Raw genomic sequence first — 17,867 nt, forward strand, 5'->3', positions numbered from 1 at the left:
TTATGAATAATGTTATTCAAATTTGTTACAATAATTCAGAAAGAAAGAAGGAAGGAAGGAAGAAAGGGAGAAAGGGAGGGAGGGAAGGAAGGAATATTACCTGGACTTACATATGTATATACATGTGTGGTAGGACAGAGGTTAGAAACAATCTAAAAGGAAATAAAATAAAGTATTAATACTGATTATCTCTGACAAATTAGTGGTTACCAGTGAGGAGAGGGAAAAAGGGAGGGGCAAGATAGGGGTGGGGGGAAGATGGCTGAAGACTAAGACGCGGAGATCACCTTCCTCCCTACAGATACATCAGAAATACATCTACACGTGGAACAACTCCTACAGAACACCTACTGAACGCTGGCAGAAGACCTCAGACCTCCCAAAAGGCAAGAAACCCCCCACGTACCTGGGTAGGGCAAAAGAAAAAAGAATAAACAGAGACAAAATGATAGGGACGGGACCTGCACCAGTGGGAGGGAGCTGTGAAGGAGGAAAGTTTTCCACACAATAGGAAGACCCTTCGCCGGCGGAGACTGCGGGTGGCGGAGGGGGAAAGCTTCGGGTCTGCGTAGGAGAGCACAGCAACAGGGCTGCGGAGAGCAAAGCGGAGAGATTCCCGCACAGAGGATCAGGGCCGACCGGCACCCACCAGGCCGAGAGGCTTGTCTGCTCAACCGCTGGGGCGGGCGGGGCTGCGAGCTGAGGCTCGGGCTTCGGTCGGAGCACCGGGAGAGGACTGGGGTTGGCGGCGTGAACACAGCCTGCAGGGGGTTAGTGCGCCACGCCTAGTCGGGAGGGAGTCCGGGGAAAAGTCTGGACCTGCCGAAGAGGCAAGAGACTTTTTCTTCCCTCTTTGTTTCCTGGTGCGCGAGGAGAGGGGATTAAGAGCGCTGCTTAAAGGAGCTCCAGAGACGGGCGCGAGCCGCGGCTAAAAGCGCGGACCCCAGAGACGGGCAGGAGACGCTAAGGCTCCTGCTGCCGCCACCAAGAAGCCTGTGTGCGAACACAGGTCACTATCCACACCCCCCCTTCCGGGGAGCCTGTGCAGCCCGCCACTGCCAGGGTCCCGGGATCCAGGGACAACTTCCCCGGAAGAACGCACGGCGCGCCTCACGCTGGTGCAATGTCACGCCGGCCTCTGCCGCCGCAGGCCCGCCCCGCACTCCATGCCCCTCCCTCCTCTCGGCCTGAGTGCGCCAGAGCCGCCGAATCAGCGGTTCCTTTAACCCCGTCCTGTCTGAGCAGAAAACAGACGCCGTCCAGCGACCTACACGCAGAGGCAGGGCCAAATGCAAAGCTGAGCCCCGGGACCTGTGAGAACAAAGAAGAGAAAGGGAAATCCCTCCCAGCAGCCTCAGAAGCAGCGGATTAAAGCTCCACAATCAACCTGATGTACCCTGCATCTGTGGAATACCTGAATAGACAACGAGCCATCCCAAATTAAGGAGGTGGACTTTGAGAGCAAGATTTATGGTTTTTTCCCGTTTTCCTCTTTTTGTGAGTGTGTATGTGTATGCTTCTGTGTGAGATTTTGTCTGTATAGCTTTGCTTCCACCATTTGTCCTAGGGTTCTATCTGTCCATCTTTTTTTTTTAAATTTTTTTCTTTTATTCTCTTAATAATTATTTTTTTATTTTAATAACTATTATATTTTATCTTACTTTATTTTATTTTACTTTATCATCTTTCTTTCTTCCTTCCCTCCTTCCTTCCTTCCTTCCTCCCTCCCTCCTTTCTTTCTTTCTTTCTTTCTTTCTTTCTTTCTTTCCTTCTTTCTACTTCTACTAATTCTTCCTTTCTACTTTTTCTCCCTTTTATTCTGAGCCGTGTGGATGAAAGGCTCTTGGTGCTGCAGCCAGGAGTCAGTGCTGTGCCTCTGAGGTGGGAGAGCCAACTTCAGGACACTGGTCCACAAGAGACCTCCCAGCTCCACATAATATCAAACGGTGAAAATCTCCCAGAGATCTCCATCTCAACACCAGTACCCAGCTTCACTCAACGACCAGCAAGCTACAGTGCTGGACATCCTATGCCAAACAACTAGCAAGACAGGAACACAACCCCACCCATTAGCAGAGAGGCTGCCTAAAATCATAATAAGTCCACAGACACCCCAAAACACACCACCAGACATGGACCTGCCCACCAGAAAGACAAGATCCAGCCTCATCCACCAGAACACAGGCACTAGTCCCCTCCACCAGGAAGCCTACACAACCTACTGAACCAACCTTAGCCACTGGGGACAGACACCAAAAACAACGGGAACTATGACCCTACAGCCTGCAAAGAGGAGACCCCAAACACAGTAAGATAAGCAAAATGAGAAGACAGAAAAACACACAGCAGATGAAGGAGCAAGATAAAAACCCACCAGACCTAACAAATGAAGAGGAAATAGGCAGTCTACCTGAAAAAGAATTCAGAATAATGATAGTAAAGATGATCCAAAATCTTGGAAATAGAATGGACAAAATGCAAGAAACATTTAACAAGGACCTAGAAGAACTAAAGATGAAACAAGCAACGATAAAAACACAATAAATGAAATGAAAAATACTCTAGAAGGGTTCAATAGCAGAATAACTGAGACAGAAGAACAGATAAGTGACCTAGAAGATAAAATAGTGGAAATAACTACTGCAGAGCAGAATAAAGAAAAAAGAATGAAAAGAACTGAGGACAGTCTCAGAGACCTCTGGGACAACATTAAATGCACCAACATTCGAATTAGAGGGGTTCCAGAAGAAGAAGAGAAAAAGAAAGGGACTGAGAAAATATTTGAAGAGATTATAGTTGAAAACTTCCCTAATATGGGAAAGGAAATAGTTAATCAAGTCCAGGAAGCACAGAGAGTCCCATGCAGGATAAATCCAAGGAGAAATATGCCGACACATATTAATCAAACTGTCAAAAATTAAATACAAAGAAAACATACTAAAAGGAGCAAGGGAAGAACAGCAAATAACACACAAGGGAACCCCCATAAGGTTAACAGCTGATCTTTCAGCAGAAACTCTGCAAGCCAGAAGGGACTGGCAGGACATATTTAAAGTGATGAAGGATAAAAACCTGCAACCAAGATTACTGTACCCAGCAAGGATCTCATTCAGATTTGATGGAGAAATTAAAACCTTTACAGACAAGCAAAAGCTGAGAGAGTTCAGCATGACCAAACCAGCTTTACAACAACTGCTAAAGGAACTTCTCTAGGCAAGAAACACAAGAGAAGGAAAAGACCTACAATAACGAACGCAAAACAATTAAGAAAATGGGAATAGGAACATACATATCGATAATTACCTTAAATGTAAATGGACTAAATGCTCCCACCGAAAGACAAAGATTGGCTGAATGGATACAAAAACAAGATCCATATATTTGCTGTCTACAAGAGACCCACTTCAGACCTAGAGACACATACAGACAGAAAGTGAGGGGATGAAAAAAGATATTCCATGCAAATGGAAATCAAAAGAAATCTGCAGTAGCAACTCTCGTATCAGAGAAAATAGACTTTAAAATAAAGACTATTAGAAGAGACAAAGAAGGACACTACATAATGATCAAGGGATCGATCCAAGAAGAAGATATAACAATTGTAAATATTTATGCACCCAACATAGGAGCACCTCAATACATTAGGCAAATACTAACAGCCATAAAAGGGGAAATCAACAGTAACACATTCATAGTAGGGGACTTTAACACCCCACTTTCACTAATGGACAGATCATCCAAAATGAAAATAAATAAGGAAACACAAGCTATAAATGATACATTAAACAAGATGGACTTAATTGATATTTATAGGACATTCCATTCAAAAACAACAGAATACACATTTTTCTCAAGTGCTCATGGAACATTCTCCAGGATAGATCATATCTTGGGTCACACATCAAGCCTTGGTATATTTAAGAAAATTGAAATTGTATCAAGTATCTTTTCCGACCACAACGCTATGAGACTAGATATCAAGTACAGGAAAAGATCTGTAAAAAATACAAACACATGGAAGCTAAACAATACACTACTTAATAACGAAGTGATCACTGAAGAAATCAAAGAGGAAATAAAAAAATACCTAGAAACAAATGACAATGGAGACATGACAACCCAAAATCAATGGGATGCAGCAAAAGCAGTCCTAAGAGGGAAGTTTATAGCAATACAATCCTACCTTAAGAAACAGGAAATATCTCGAATACACAACCTAACCTTGCACCTAAAGCAATTAGAGAAACAAGAAGAAAAAAAAAAAACCAAAGTTAGCAGAAGGAAAGAAATCATAAAAATCAGATCAGAAATAAATGAAAAAGAAATGAAGGAAACAATAGCAAAGATCAATAAAACTAAAAGCTGGTTCTTTGAGAAGATAAACAAAATTGATAAACCATTAGCCAGACTCATCAAGAAAAAAAGGAGAAGACTCAAATCAACAGCATTAGAAATGAAAAAGGAGAAGTAACAACTGACACTGCAGAAATACAAAAGATGATGAGAGATTACTACAAGCAACTCTATGCCAATAAAATGGACAACCTGGAAGAAATGGACAAATTGTTAGAAATGCACAACCTGACAAGACTGAATCAGGAAGAAATAGAAAATATGAACAGACCAATCACAAGCACTGAAATGGAAACTGTGATTAAAAATCTTCCAACAAACAAAAGCCCAGGACCAGATGGCTTCACAGGCAAATTCTATCAAACATTTAGAGAAGAGCTAACACCTATCTTTCTCAAACTCTTCCAAAATACAGCAGAGGGAGGAACACTCCCAAACTCATTCTACGAGGCCACCATCACCCTGATACCAAAACCAGACAGGGATGTCACAAAGAAAGAAAACTACAGGCCAATATCACTGATGAACATAGATGCAAAAATCCTCAACAAAATACTAGCAAACAGAATCCAACAGCACATTAAAAGGATCATACACCATGATCAAGTGGGGTTTATGCCAGGAATGCAAGGATTCTTCAATATACGCAAATCAAACAACGTGATACACCATATTAACAAATTGAAGGAGAAAAACCATATGATCGTCTCAATAGATGCAGGAAAAGCTTTTGACAAAATTCAACACCCGTTTATGATAAAAAACTCTGCAGAAAGTAGGCATAGAGGGAACTTTCTTCAACATAATAAAGGCCATATATGACAAACCCACAGCCAACATCATCCTCAATGGTGAAAAACTGAAAGCATTTCCACTAAGATCAGAAACAAGACAAGGTTGCCCACTCTCACCACTATTATGCAACATAGTTTTGGAAGTTTTAGCCTTAGCAATCAGAGAAGAAAAGGAAATAAAAGGAATCCAAATCAGAAAAGAAGAAGTAAAGCTGTCACTGTTTGCAGATGACATGATACTATACATAGAGAATCCTAAAGATGCTACCAGAAAACTACTAGAGCTAATCAATGAATTTGGTAAAGTAGCAGGATACAAAATTAATGCACAGAAATCTCTAGCATTCTTATACACTAATGATGAAAAATCTGAAAGTGAAATGAAGAAAACATTCCCATTTACTATTGCAACAAAAAGAATAAAATATCTAGGAATAAACCTACCTAAGGAGACAAAAGACCTGTATGCAGAAAATTATGACACTGATGAAAGAAATTAAAGATGATACAAATAGATGGAGAGATATACCATGTTCTTGGATTGGAAGAATCAACATTGTGAAAATGACTCTACTACCCAAAGCAATCTACAGATTCAATGCAATCCCTATCAAACTACCACTGGCATTTTTCACAGAACTAGAACAAAAATTTCACAATTTGTATGGAAACACAAAAGACCCCGAATGGCCAAAGCAATCTTGAGAAAGAAAAATGGAGCTGGAGGAATCAGGCTCCCTGGCTTCAGACTATACTACAAAGCTAAAGTAATCAAGACAGTATGGTACTGGCACAGAAACAGAAAGATAGATCAATGGAACAGGATAGAAAGCCCAGAGATAAACCCCCACACATATGGTCACCTTATCTTTGATAAAGGAGGCAGGAATGTACAGTGGAGAAAGAACAGCCTCTTCAATAAGTGGTGCTGGGAAAACTGGATAGGTACATATAAAAGTATGCGATTAGATCACTCCCTAACACCATACACAAAAATAAGCTCAAAATGGATTAAAGACCTAAATGTAATGCCAGAGACTATCAAACTCTTAGAGGAAAACATAGGCAGAACACTCTATGACATAAATCACAGCAAGATCCTTTTTGACCCACCTCCTAGAGAAATGGAAATAAAAACAAAAATAAACAAATGGGACCTAATGAAACATCAAAGTTTTTGCACAGCAAAGGAAACCATAAACAAGACCAAAAGACAACCCTCAGAAGGGAGAAGATATTTGCAAATGAAGCAACTGACAAAGGATTAATCTCCAAAATTTATAAGCAGCTCATGCAGCTCAATCACAAAAAAACAAATAACCCAATCCAAAAATGGGCAGAAGACCTAAATAGACATTTCTCCAAAGAAGATATACAGACTGCCAACAAACACATGAAAGAATGCTCAACATCATTAATCATTAGAGAAATGCAAATCAAAACTACAATGAGGTATCATCTCACACCAGTCAGAATGGCCATCATCAAAAAATCTAGAAACAATAAATGCTGGAGAGGGTGTGGAGAAAAGGGAACCCTCTTGCACTGTTGGCAGGAATGTAAATTGATACAGCTACTGTGGAGAACAGTATGGAGGTTCCTTATAAAACTACAAATAGAACTACCATATGACCCAGCAATCCCTCTACTGGGCACATACCCTGAGAAAACCATAATTCAAAAAGAGTCAAGTACCAAAATGTTCATTGCAGCTCTATTTACAATAGCCCAGAGATGCAAACAACCTAAGTGTCCATCATCGGATGAATGGATAAAGAAGATGTGGCACATATATATAATGGAATATTACTCAGCCATAAAAAGAAACGAAATGAGGTGGATAGACCTAGAGTCTGTCATACAGAGTGAAGTAAGTCAGAAAGAGAAAAACAAATACCGTATGCTAACACATATATTTGGAATTTAAGAAAAGAAAAATGTCATGAAGAACCTAGGGGTAAGACAGGAATAAAGACACAGACCTACTAGAGAATGGACTTGAGGATATGGGGAAGGGGAAGGGTGAGCTGTGACAAAGTGAGAGAGAGGCATGGACATATATACACTACCAAATGTAAGGTTGATAGCTAGTGGTAAGCAGCCGCATATCACAGGGAGATCGGCTCGGTGCTTCGTGACCGCCTGGAGGCGTGGGACAGGGAGGGTGGGAAGGAGGGAGACGCAAGAGGGAAGAGATATGGGAACATATGTATATGTATAACTGATTCACTTTGTTATAAAGCAGAAACTAAGACACCATTGTAAAGCAATTATACTCCAATAAAAAATAAAAAAAAAAAAAAGAAAGGGGTAGGGGATTAAGAGGTACCAGCTTCTATGTATAAAATAAATAAGCTATGAGGGTATATTGTTTAGCACAGGGAATGTGGTATTGTATTTTATAATAACTATAAATGGATTATAATCTTTAAAAATTATGAATCACTATGTTGTACACCTGAAACTTATATAATATTGTACACCAACTCTACCTCAATTAAAAAATAAATGATTATCTCTGGGTGATAGGGTTACAGGTGATTTTTATTTTCTGTTTTCATAAGTCTCTGGATGCTTACAATGACTACATCTGACTTAAAATAAATAGAAACACAATAGATTTATTTATATTTTGTAAATATAAAGAAGTAACACAAAGCAAAACAAAATAGAAGGTACATGCTAGCTTAGCAAAAAGTGCCCTCAGTCAAGTGGCCATTCTCAAGCGGAGGCCACATAGTTATGGCTACAGCACGCACACCACCAATGCTACAAGGTAGGAGGGTCTCACACACAGCATCACAGTGGGACTGGAAATGCCATCTTAGTGTCAAGGTTGCCTCAGAGTTCTTAATCAGACAAATTCCATTCCTTTGTTCTTGTGAAATACCAGAAAGTGAGCAATGGCCCCTACCCATGGCAAGTTTGCATTATTGAAACTGGGAATAATTCAAGTATTCAAGAGAGCTAAAAATAGTATGAGCATATAATTTATTGCCTAACCCTGGACACTTTTGAGCATGAAAAAAGTGTTATTAACAATCATGCCAGGATTATAGGAGTAAACCAGCATTGTCTCAGGAAAATGTAAACATACACAGTCACCCCGAGGGGCTTCAGTGGAGGGAAAACACAGCTGGTTAGGGACTCACGAGTGAAAAACCCTCTGTAGATCATACTACAGGTTATTTCCTCTGATTCTCCCAGCAGCCCTAGAAGGATGGTTTTATCTCCATCTCTCTGGGGATCCCAGAATTGGTGGGACCCCCCCCAGGGCACACTTAGATAGTAGTGACAGCACACAGCCTTCCACTCAGGACTCCCAACCACGATTGGAGTCCAACAAGCCCACCATGATGCACACTGTCTTACAACAGAAAGGACCTGGCTGAGTTTTCAGATGATTTTTTAAAGTTATTAGCCTGTGGGAAATACAAGGGCACGCATGGAAAAGCAAGAGAAATTTACTGTGTGTGTGAGAGAGAGAGAGAGAGCATTGAGGCACTGCGGCCTCCCTGGCAACTGCATGCTCTATTTTTGCAGGTCTGCCGCCTCTATTACAGTGGCTGTTGGGAGGATGTGTGTTTCTAGAGTTCCCTGTAACCTGTGAAGGAAGGTTTGTGCCTTTGGAGAAGGAAAGCCTGCTTCTGCATTTGCAGAATTCTGTGAACTGGAGCCTAACAACAGACATCTGTGAAAGGCTCCAGTGCCTGGAAAACAGAGGGAGGATTTAATTAGCACCACTTCCTCTCCCTCAGGCTGTCTTCTCTGGAAATACTTGGAGAAGGGAAGTGAAGCACTTGGAGACTGAGATTTTGAGGTCCAGGAAGAAGGAAACTCGCAGCTCCAGTTAAATTCTGACAGTCATGAAGCGTAGAAAAACTGAGCCCAGCCACCTCAGTGCAGAATGATTCCAGCTCTGTTGCAGTCATGGGGGCATCTTTGCAAGCACAATGAACATAACTTCTTCAACAGCCTCCCGGATATGAGAGAAGTGCCATGCGTCGAAGCAGCCCCCAACGGTCCTCAGCGCCACCTGCCCAGACAATGTTTATTCCCAATTCAATAAAACACATCCTCCTATCTCTGCTTAACCAGACTATATACATTGAAATACTAAAAGCTTGTACCTGGATAAATTACGCCTTGCCTCAGACCCATCTAGAGCCATTTAGATTTGAAAAGGATCATCATTCCCTAAGATTGCCCAGTAAATTTATCTTAGCATGTGGTGCTCAAGAAAGTAAAGGCAGTATAATTTCTAAAGGAAGCAAAGGGTCAAGGCTTAGCAAAGAATTATGTCCATACTTTTTGACCTCGTCTTCTCATTTGAGGGAATTCATGTAATGAAAGTTATCCTAAAAACAGAAAAGCCTACAACACTGCACTACTTTCATATTCTAGGCAGTAATGAAAAATTGGGAACCAGCTAAACACCCAATGGCCAAGGAATTGCTAAGCTACCCAACTGATATTGAGCAGACATTTAAAATATGTGTTGCAGCAGCTGGAGTAAAGGATGTATCCCCACATTCTAGCACTTTCCAATCTCCTTATAAAACCATGGGTAATCATTAGTCAAATCCATCTCCCCTGCCTTCACTAATCAAGGTTGTTTAAGATTTTGCATGTCCTCTGAGCAGCATGTAGCCTAAGTGAGAAGATGTTTGCCGGAGGTGTGTTCCAGGAACTTGGAGTCAGCTGTGGCTAGTTCGAGCTGAGTCATTTAGGACTGGAGAGGACCACTGACCCTCCAACTGGGCATGTGTAAGTGTCCATCTGCTTTCTGACATTCTGATGCCAGAGAGCCAAGACTCCACTCTCAGATCATGCTAAGCGCCTCCATTTGTGAACATGAAAGGCCTGTGGGCTAGTTATATCTGCGCAGAATGTCTGTCAATTACTGCATCTTTTTCCAATCATTTTTCCCCACACTCCCCGCGCTCTCCACTCCTCAGACCACCCCGCTTCTTTGTTCTTGATCACGTAAATACTCAGAGCCCCTCGCCTTCAAGGAGGCAGATGTGAGACTGGCTTGGCTGCCTTCTGAATAAGCCTTCTCTCTGCTGCAAAGCTGGGCGCATCAGCATTTTGACTTGCTGTGCTTCTGTCAATATGGACGCGGTTCGGTAACACTTGCCCTGGAAAACTCTGTTCTACGATGCACTGAAAGATTTCTGTCCTTGTAGACAAACTGTACAATCTTGAGATAACTATTTTTGCTTTCTTAAAATCAAAGGGAGATCCAGCATAGTCAACCTCCAATGAATATGTGTTTCCCGGAGAAGTAGATGAATAACTACCCTGAGAACTTCTACTAATCAGCTTGAGTGGCCACAACCCCAGCCAGAGGCAAAGAAACGTGGAGTCTGGGGATTTTTTTTCCCTCTCTCAAGAGTTTACTATAGAACAGTTTGGACATAACAAAAAGCATCATATTTCTGATCAAGAAAGCAGGACTGACATTACATAGAGATACTGGTAAAACTCGGGGCTGTTTCATGGTGAACCCCTTCTTAGGGCAATGTACTCTCCATTTCCACAACACGATTTTTCCTCTTTGTCCATCTAGTTTTAAAAAGTCCTTCCCGGCTCCCTGCTCTCTCTGCCACTCTGGAGAGCCCGCGCGGCCAGTCTCAACCTTGCTTTCTTTACTTTCCATGCCTGTCTCCTAAGAGCTCCATTAAGTCTCCCTGAGATTTATTGATTTATTTATTTTATTTATATTTTTTTGCGGTACGCGGGCCTCTCACTGCTGTGGCCTCTCCCGTTGCGGAGCACAGGCTCCGGACACGCAGGCTCAGCGGCCATGGCTCACGGGCCCAGCTGCTCCGCGGCATGTGGGATCTTCCCGGACCGGGGCACGAACCCGTGTCCCCTGCATCGGCAGGCGGACTCTCAACCACTGCGCCACCAGGGAAGCCCCCAGTCTATGATTTGTTACCAAGAAATGCTCCCCTCTTGCAGGGGAGGTAGCGCTGGGCTGGGGAGGAAGTGTGAGCCTTAGTTCCTGTGGCTTGGGTTGCATTCAAAGATGTCAACTGTGTTTTTCTGATGGTGATGCCTCTACCCACATGAAGGGGTTAACTTTCTCGAGGCACAGTCCCCAAATAAAAATCTGCTTTTAGTTTTGACATTTCATAAAGGTAATTTATGTGTGCAGCCTTTCCTGGGTCTCTCTGTGAGAACAGCTGAGGGATGTGCAGTGGATACACAACAGTACTCTAACACCTCGAAACTCTGTGCCAGTTGAGATAAGAAAATTGGCAAACAACTCTTCACAATTTCACATTTGTACATTAGTGATAACATGCCAGCAGGGCTGCTCTGTGTCCTGAGAGAAAGTGGAATTTATGGAGGGTCTCTTCCCTCCCAGCTTCTCTTCTGCCAGGCGGGGCCCTCTGCTCTGCTACCTGAACTTTCACTCAGTAGACGGGGTTGGGAGGATGAGGGGAGAATACAGGCCCCGGATAAAGAAGTGTGGGTCCCCACTCCCTGCCTCCCTCACTGGGTAACCCTGGGCAATTGCTTCCCCCCTTTTGCAAAGCAGTTCTTCATCTACAAAATGAGGGGCCAGACTTTATGGTTGGCAAATGTGTACTCCTGAAAATGACTCACCCATTTCAATCAAAACAGACCCACTTATCTGTTTCTGTACTTCCTCTGAAGCTTTCATTTGCCGGGGGAAAATGTATTGAAGTCTGAAGTTGTTGGACTAAATTATTCCTTCCAGCTCAATCACTCCACAAGATTTCATTTTTCTCCAGTGCCCAGAAGATTCCAGATCTAAGCCTACAGAGGCCATTCAATATGGCTTCCCCATCCCCTCTCCAGCTGAGCAGGTTACTTCCTTGTGATGCAAATGCTGTGAGGTCAAAGGAGGAGGATTGTGCTGGCAGTCGTGAATTCAGGCACCCACTGTGGAAATTCTGGGGTTTGGCCTCTGACTTACCTCTAATGCAAGTGGATATCCCCAACGACCAGAGATGTTAGGGACACCCACAGTGGAACATTGGACACCCCACCTGCACCATGGCCAGAGACATGCTAGATCCTCAATAACTATTCTTGCATTTAAGAAAGGAAAAATTTAGAATTTTGCTGAGCTTCTCACACAAAACATTAATTTTTAGAAGGGCTTCCTCAAAAATATACGGAAAAGAATTGATTAAGATAAGGATATTGGCTAGAGAACTCGGTGAGATTATAGATCCCTTGAAATTAACTTTGCCCATTTCCATGAACACTTCCACCACTCACCCAGTCCAGGTTACAATGACGCTGGAGTTCCTGACTCCTGTAGTGTATGTCACGCTGTTCTGTAGTCACCATTTACTTTGCCCTCCTGGCTTCACTCCTGGGCTGTGAGCAACTCTGGAGCAGGGACTGTGCTACCTTCATCTCTAGAGACAGCACTTGGCATGGGATGATCCAGAACAGGCACTGAGAACAAGTTCTCAAATGCATGAAGGGATGTCTTGCTTGTTTCTCTGTTAGGTCGGAGATCTGAGGGCAAGTCTTATGTCTGATCCGTTGTTGTTTGCACATTACCTCATGCGTCATCCATGAGTGCTCAGTAAATGCTTGTGCACTGAGTAATGAAGCCCTTTGTGGGGCATGAATGGAAATAGCTCTGTACACGTGCACTTACACTCAGACACACATCGAAACACATTCCACAGTCTTTCATCTATAGAAGCTCATAGTCTAGTGGAGGTGATGGAAACATAAGTGGATAACTGCAGACCGATATGATAGAGCCGGAATACAAGAATGTGCACATGGGCTTCCCTGGTGGCGCAGTGGTTGAGAGTCTGCCTGCCGATGCAGAGGACACGGGTTCATACCCCGGTCCGGGAAGATCCCACATGCCACGGAGCGGCTAGGTCCATGAGCCATGGCCGCTGAGCCTGCGCGTCCGGAGCCTGTGCTCCGCAAGGGGAGAGGCCACAGCAGTGAGAGGCCCGCGTACCGCAAAAAAAAAAAAAAAAAAAAGAATGTGCACAAATACAATGGAAACAGAAGTGAGTGGAGAGAGAGGCTGGGGAGGGTGGAAAGTTAGAGCTATGGAGAAAGGTGTCTCAGAGCTGACTGCATGTTAGAGGATGGGTGAGGACATTCCTGGCAAAGGTGCAAAGGTGTGAGGTGTGAGGAGAAGGGTGTGTTCAAAGGATGGTGGGTAATATGGTGCGTGTAATTCAGATGTCAGCTGCCCACATCCAGCCCCTACCCCTTGAAGAGCTGGTAACACTTGGTTAAAACTTCGGCTCTCTGACAGGATGAAACTCTGGAATCCTCCTCATGCGTCCTCTGAATTCCCTTCTCTCTGCTGTCACACCTCCATCCCTGCTGGTATAGGTCCCTCACAGTCAACCCAGATGCAGTGTCTGGGCTCAGCACTGTAAGATTCCACTTGCTTCAAGAACTTCATGAGATTAACAATTTCCTTAAAGATTTAGAGCAGTTGTGGAGAGGTGAGTCACATTGTGTATGGTCCAAATTTGCCCCTTCATTTGTTTCTTCTCTGTCCAGGATAACAATTTCTGTTTTGTGTGTGTTTTCATTATTTGAAACACTTATCTATTTTATCCACATAACCTGATCTCTCAGGTTCTCCCCTCAACATCCCAGAATAAATGGAATTCCCCCACCGAGATGAATTCTGGAGGTAAGTATTAATATAAACCTGTACAAGGATTTGTGAGTCAGGGAGATGTGTCTGAAAAAGTAGAAGGCATCCAACCTATAAGCCAGACATCAAGGGTAATGACTTATCTCAGGCAGTAGCAGAAGCATCTACTTTGCAGCTGGCCTAGGGCAGAGAGGGGACAGGAAAGTGGTGGCATTCTCCTCCTGCGGAAGAGAATAATTAAGGCTAAATCAACAGCCTCCCTACATGCTCCAAAGAAAGAATAAAGAAGCATGCGAGGAACTGACCAGGTTAAAGACATTGGTCCCAACAATGTACTTTGGGGGTCTTGTAAGCACTCAAATATTTTTTTTCCTGTACAAGTGAAAAAGAAAGGAGCAAAGAAATGAAAAGGATCAACAAAGGCCAACAATTCAGCTGGCAGCAGCTCCATGTTTTTCTCTCTCTAAAGTAATAAGATCCCTGATTTTGAGTCTGCTGATTCAGAAACTAGATGGTGACAATGCCTAGAAATTAGAGCCAGCCTCTTTCCCAGTTATTGGGACGCCCCAGGGGAGTGTGTGGGTTATGAGACCAGGGATTACTACCTACCCAGCATTAATCCTGGTGCCAGGGAGAGGGGCACTAGCACACATTCCTCAACCAGGTGTTCCTGTCTGGGAGCTCTGTTTCAGGAAGTCGTCCCAGAGCCTGGGTTTCCTGCTAGGCCAACTGTGACTTCTCACGTACAGGTTCATGAAATTCAGGGAAAGACATTCATCCAAATGCTAACAACAGCCTTTTTCTCCCCCAAATAAAAACTACAGCCTTTATTATATTAATGACGTTTTCATTATAAACATTTTTATTGAGTAGGACATGCATTCCAAAAGTCGTAAGTGTGCAGATCAAGGAAGTATCATAAAAATAAACACACGCATGGACCCATCACATAGGTCAAGAAACACCACATTACTGGCACCCTGATAGGATTATTTTTCTCAAAGTGAATATTCAGTTGGTTTAATGGAATCACTGCCAGACAGTTGACATCTAACTCAATACCCTCGGTTTACAAATAAGAAACCAGATGCTCCCATGGGATCAGGGAAGTGACCACCTCAGGTCACAAAGCAAGTTAGAGGAAGTACCAGGGTTTCAGGGCCCTCTTTCCTGTTTTCATTGCCTTCAATTCCTAGGAAGCCTTAGCTGGCCTGTGAAGCAAGAGGAACTTGCTGGGTGACTCCTTTCTCCAGGAGTCTGAGGTCAGCCCTCTCCTGTCCCCACGAAGCCAGGCTCTGAGGACCTGTCCTGAAGACACTGCTCTGAAAGCTACACAGATCATCACTTTCCTCTGTCAGAGTGCCTGGTATACTTCCAACACACGGTAAACTGTTAAGTGAATTAATGAAGAGACACTTCCTGTTATCAACAGATGCTCTTCAAATCCTCCCTCTTCTTTTTCCATTACCAGACTGGTCATTTGGACCCACGGCCTGTGAGATGGCCTTCCTCTTTTCTAAAGAAGTTATCACATGGACGGTGAGTGACCACTAACTGCGTCACAGGAAGAACAACAGAGGGAACTGGAGAAACTGAGTTGAGAAGAGAGAAAATGTGGAGGACTCTGATCATTCTCTTTGGAGATCTAAAAGCTTCCCAGGAGGAAAAGAGCACATTTATTTCATTTGACCTTAGAAAGTCCAAGAAGGATGAATGGATCTCTTGTTTTTCATGACCAAGTTTCTCGAAAAAAATGGTCCCTTCTTGCTGTCTCTCATTTTATCTCATCCACCCCTTAATCCACAGATTTTAGCACATCTTTGAAATAATCTCAACAAAGCTCTCATGACTTAAGCCAATACTTTCCACTCTTTATCTCCCTTGATCTCTTTTGCACTGTTGATTGCTGACTCATGCTTCTTGAAATTCTTGTTTCCTTCTGTTCCTGGGCATGGCAGATTCCCAGTTCTGTTTTTTTTTTCCTACTTCCTTGCTCATGGCTTATAGTTTCCTTCATGGAAACTATACCTCCATGCCTGTCATGTTGATGTTTGCCAGAAATCACTCTGTATGCTCTCACTAAGCTATCTCCTTTGTTCTCATTGTTTAACCACAGTTTGTAGATCTATGACTCCCATATCTACAACTACAGTCAGATCTCTCTTCCAAGCCCCAAATCCATCTACACAACTGCCTACTAGATCTGTCCTCTTTGCTGGCCCACAGGTAATTCTTCCTGTCCAAAGATGAACTTATCATCTTCTTACCTCCCCCATAAACATGCTCCCCCTTTTTGTTCCAAGCTCAGTGAAGGAGATCACAGCCATACAGTTGCCCAGGCCAGAGAGCTGCCTGATTCCCTCTTCTTGCCCAATACTGACCAATCAGCTGCTTAGTCCCACAGTTTTTAATTCCTTAGTAGCTACTGAATTCTCTACTTTGCTCCACTCCTTGCCATAGCCTTCGTTCATCTCTTGAGGATCATCATAAAGGTCTTCTAACTGATTTCTCTCCAATATTACTCTCTCAAATGTATGCAGCACACAGAGGGAAGACTCATCTTCCTAAAATACAAACTGTATCGTGTCACTAGTCACTTACCATTCAATGAATCCCCACTGCCCTCTAGATAAAATCTGACTCCTGAGCATGGTAGGCAAGACCTTCATGATCTGAACTCCTACTAACCTGTAGAGATTCATGTCTCACCAAGTCTTTTCCTTCCTTTATCTTCTCCCTCTTCTTCTCCCATCTTCCTCACCCCACCACGCACTTATATCCTATGCTTCAGCTGTACTACTCTACCTGTAGACTCATAAATTCACCAACCTCCTGCTCATTTCCTTTACCCGATTAACTCCCATTTCCCTTATTTGTCTCAGCTTAGAAAGCAGCTGTAGGCTTCCTTGGCCAATGTCATCTCATGACTTATATGCCTCTCCACTATTTCTCCTTGTAGACCGTATTTATCATTACAACAGAACTTATCATACAGTACCTGTCAACTTGCCTTAACTTTCACAGCCTCCTCACTAGTACGTAAGATCCCTGATGATAGGGACAGGATTTTGCGTTTTTTCACTACAGTATCCTTAGCACCAAGTGGAGCACATAGAAAGCATTCATTATGTATCAACTGAACAAATGGATCAATAATAAACATCCGTACGCCATGGAGCGCCCGTGGCGGAAAATACAAAGGAGATTCATCTTAGAGAGTCTCTCTCCTCAGATGTGATGGAGTGGGACCTGACAAGTGATGATTTGAAACCCTTTCTTCTAGACCAAGCTCCAAGCTCACCAGTTCCCTCAAGTTTAGCATAAATGGCAATTTAGAAATGCAATTTGACCTGTGCTCTCCACAGACACCATGATCTTTTATCAACCAGTTCTTTAGTCATTGCCTGTAATTGGTCTCCATGAGGAGATCGTGAGCTCCGTGAGGGAAGGGACCATGCCCTCACTTGTCCTCTTGGATGCTCACAGGATGCTGGACCCTGTGTTTGGCACACTGAGCTCAGTCACAGAGGATGTCACAGAAGATATCTATACCACAAGAGACACAGAACAAGGAAAAGCTCACTTCTGCCTGAAACTACCCTGCGGGGTAAATGGCAAATATGAGAGCCTCTCCTAAGAGCTGGATGGAGGGAATAGAGGAGAGTTTATCTGAAAACCAAAGGGCAATACTTGTTGGGGAGCAGGCATTTGAAAGGGGTGGGAAAAGACCAGAAAGCAGAGCGTCTAGGGTCACAAAAACAATACTGCTACCTTCTCATCTTGTGGGTCACCATCCCTGAAGGACAGTCTGTGGTTTAATAATGAAGTGTACATTGAGTTCCTAAAATGCTGAATGCTAAACAAGACACCTAATTGGACAAAATAAGTAATATAAGAAAGTGTTAGAGGAATATTCTAAGGCAACTTTGACCCTTTTTCACTCCTACTAGGCGAGAATGTAAACAGAAATTCAGTCTGTTCTACAAGGTGCAAGAAGATCTAAATAGGTCTAGAGAGTTCCACCAGAGAGAGAGAAAAGGCAAGAGAACTAGAGCAAAGGGGTAGCTCTCATGAAAATAATGAAGGCC

The sequence above is a fragment of the Globicephala melas genome, chromosome 4 (assembly GCF_963455315.2).
Source record: "Globicephala melas chromosome 4, mGloMel1.2, whole genome shotgun sequence".
Classification (NCBI taxonomy): Eukaryota; Metazoa; Chordata; class Mammalia; order Artiodactyla; family Delphinidae; genus Globicephala; species Globicephala melas.